We start from the raw sequence: 4,123 nt of genomic DNA on the forward strand, positions 1-4,123 counted from the left end.
AGTTCAGTTCAGTTCAGTTCAGTTCAGTTCAGTGCAGTTCATGGGGTCACTTGCGTAGAACATAATCTCAACAAAATTATGACAGGCTATTTTATTACAGAGCTCTATTGAGCACAGTCACTTATGATTTTCAGTTCAGTTATGCACGTATTTATAATTATACATGATAAGATATTTATAGTTCAGTTATGCAAGTACTATAATCCCTCATGGCATGATATTTTCACTTCGCATGCCATTTTATTATTATCTATTTACTTGTTATTTACGATATATGCATGCTGAGTCTTTAGACTCACTAGACTTGATTGTTGTAGGTACTGATGATGTAGGAACCGAGGGCGGGAACCAGTGAGCCAGCTCGAGTCGGCAGTAGTGGGACACGAGGACCTCATTTATCAGTTTATTTATTATTTTTGTGAAAACTCATTTTATTACAATGAATTATTTTAAGCAATCGTTTTGAAACATTATTTACTTCCGCTGCTATTTTTGAACATTAAACTTTATTTATCAGTTTATTTATGAATGATGCATTTTATTCAATTAAAGAGAAAATTTTTAAATTTTTCCGCAAATTTTCAAGCACGAATTTAGAGGCCTCTACAGGTAGTATCAGAGCCTATGTTCTTGTAAAGGGTTGCACTACTATTGACCTCGAGAACCTCACGAAGTCACGTCTTCGGTCTGTAAGTTTTACATTCATGCATTTTATGTAAAGCCGGAATTATTTTAACGGCATGGTCTCATGAAGTATTTTTACGTTCAGATTTTAATTGTTCAGTATTTATTTACACTTAAATAAATTATGGAATTATGCATGTTGATTACGTATGGGTTATATATGGAACAGTATGCCTCCTAGACGCCAGGTTTGACGCCCGAGAGGTGATGCTGAGCACCGTCATGAGGACGGTGAGGATCAGAGGCAAGAGAGGTACGGACCTCCACCCCTCCACCAGATATGAATGCCCAGATGCTAGCTGGGATGACTCAGTTCTTCGCACAATTTGCGGAGAACAATGCTGTGGCGACCAGGCCGACAGGGCCTGAGGCTGTCTACGAGAGATTCATGAATATTTGTACTAAGGAGTTTTCAGGGACGACAGACCCCATGATTGCCGAGGGCTGGATCAAGTCCCTCGAGGTTATCTTCGAGTTTATGGAGCATGGAGATGCAGAAAGAGTTCGTTGTGCCACCTACTTATTCGAAGGAGATGCCCGCTTATGGTGGAAAGCAGCATCAGTAGCCCTGAACTTGGCTACACTGAGTTGGGCGCGTTTCACGGAGGTATTCTACTCCAAGTATTTTACTGAAGAAGTGCGCACCAGGTTGACCACGGAATTCATGAGCCTGAGATAGGGAGATTTGACTGTTACGGAGTTCATCCGTAAATTTGAGAGGGGTTGTCATTTTGTGCCCCTAATCGCGAATGATGCTAAAGCGAAGTTGATGCATTTTTCGGTGGGTCTACGGCTGATCTTGCGCCGTGACGTTAAGGTATCTGACCCTACTACTTATGAGGTCGCTGTCTCCAGAGCTCTAGCCGCAGAGCAGGATCAGCGGGATATCGAGAGAGACCGTCAGGGCAAGAGCCCAGTCCAGATACCGCACCGTCCTCCTCCTCAGCAGCATCAGCAGCAGAATAAGAGGCCTTTCCATGGCCCGCCTAGAAACAGAGGCCACCAGCAGCAGCAGCAGCGGGGACGCGCAGTCCCTAAGCCTATTGAGCATTCGATCTGTCCCAAGTGCACACGCCGCCATGCTGGAGTATGTATGTATGGCTCTGTGAAGTGTTATAAGTGCGGTAGCCCAGACCACGTGCTACCGTAGTGCCCTCAGAGGAATCTGCCTACCCAAGGCAGGGTATTTGCTCTCCATGCAGCGGAGACGAACCCCGACACCATGCTTATGACAGGTACCTTTAAGCTTTAAATTTATATTTGGGATTTAATGTTAGGGGGGAGGTTTTGAACCTAGTATTGCGATAGGATTGCATGTTCTACTCAGTATTATTTTTGGGGAATTTAAGTTAGAAGAACTTTGGCCTTTGCATGTCTATAAGTTAGTTTTGTGATTATTGGGTTCAGCCTAGTGTTCTAACCTTTCAGGGAGAATCTTCATCGCTGGCTCAGCTACAAAAGCCCTGATAGATTCAGGGGCAACTCACTCATTTATTTATGAGGTCTTTGTGAATTTTCTCAAAGTTAAGAACGTTGGGCTAGATGTAGCCTACTCAGTGGTACTGCCTTCGGGAGAGGAGATGGCAGCCACCAATGTGATCCGAGACATAGATCTGGAGCTTCATGGCAACCTTGTTTATGCGGATCTGTTTTTCTTGCCGATGCCAGAGTTCGACATCATATTAGGCATGGATTGGCTATTGCGGAACAGAGTGTTGATAGACTTCCAGCGGAGATCTGTTCTAGTCCGACCGCCTGAGATGACACTTTTCTTATTTGAGTCGGACAGGTACTTTCCCTTACCACGCATTATTCCTTATGTCAAGGCTAGGAAGCTCATGCATAGAGGGTGTCGAGCGTTTTTAGCAACTTTTATATCTGTCCCCGAGACGCCCAGTCAGTCAGCCGCAGATGTTCCGATTGTTAGAGATTTCTTAGACGTTTTTCCTGAGGACGTCTCTGGTATGCCACCCGAGAGAGAGGTGGAGTTTTCTATTGAACTTATGCCAGGTACGGTACCGATCTCAAAAGCACCGTACCGACTAGCACCGACAGAGATGGCAGAACTTAAGAAGCAGATTCAGGAACTTCTTGACAAGAAGTTCATTCGCCCGAGCTTTTCACCATGGAGCGCGCCAGTCTTGTTTGTGAAGAAGAAGGATGGCTTTATGAGACTTTGCATCGATTACTGGGAGTTGAACAGGGGTACAGTGAAGAATAAATACCCACTTCCAAGGATTGAAGATCTATTTGACCAGTTTCAGGGAGCTTCGGTGTTCTCCAAGATTGACTTGCGTTCCGGTTATCGCCAGCTGAGGGTGAAAAACGCTGATGTTTCCAAGACTGCCTTCAGGACTCGTTATGGCCACTACGAGTTCCTTGTGATGCCGTTCGGTTTGACGAATGCGCCAGCGATCTTCATGGATCTCATGAATCGCGTATTTCAGCCGTATCTTGATCAGTTTGTGATAGTGTTCATAGACGACATTCTCGTCTACTCGAAGAATCAGGAGGATCAAGGCAGACATCTGACCACAGTGTTGCAGACATTGCAGAAGCACAGATTGTTCGCAAAGTTCAGTAAGTGCGAATTCTGGTCGGAGAAGGTGGCGTTCTTAGGCCACATTGTTTCTAGCAGTGGTATCGAATTAGACCCAGCAAAAGTTGCAGCAGTCAGAGATTGGGTTGTACCATAGAATGCATCTGAGATTCGCAGTTTTCTTGGCTTAGCAGGATATTACCGGAAGTTTATTCAGGGATTCTCATCTATCGCAGTTCCACTTACAGCTTTGACCAAGAAGAATGTGAAATTTGTGTGGAGCGATGATTGTTAAAAGAGCTTCGATACGTTGAAGAAAGCTCTTATCTCAGCACCTGTTTTGGCCATGCCATCAGGGCCCGGTGAGTTTGTTCTATATACCGATGCTTCGAAGCTCGGTCTTGGCGCAGTATTGATGCAGCATGGGAAGGTGATAGCATATGCTTCTCGAAAGTTGAAAACTCATGAGAAGAACTACCCTACCCATGATCTAGAGTTGGCAGCCGTAGTATTTGCCTTGAAGATTTGGAGGCATTATTTAAACGGAGAGAAGTGCCAGATCTTTACCGACCACAAGAGCCTCAAGCACTTCTTTACGCAGAAAGAGCTGAATATGCGTCAGAGACGATGGTTGAAGCTTGTGAAAGACTATGATTGTGACATTAGCTACCACACGGGTAAAGCTGATGTAGTTGCGGATGCACTGAGGAGGAAAGTTGCAGTGATGGCCCATCTGACGATTCAGAGACCTCTTCAGTCTGAGATACAGAGGTTTGATCTAGAGGCATATCCTCAAGGTAGAGTTCCCCGTCTATCCACCCTGACGATCCAGTCTTCTCTCATTGACCGTATTCCCAGTGGTCAGTCAGCAGATGAGCAGTTGGCAAAGTGGAAGCAGAG

This window comes from Primulina huaijiensis, chromosome 16 (assembly GCF_012295235.1).
Source record: "Primulina huaijiensis isolate GDHJ02 chromosome 16, ASM1229523v2, whole genome shotgun sequence".
NCBI lineage: Eukaryota > Viridiplantae > Streptophyta > Magnoliopsida > Lamiales > Gesneriaceae > Primulina > Primulina huaijiensis.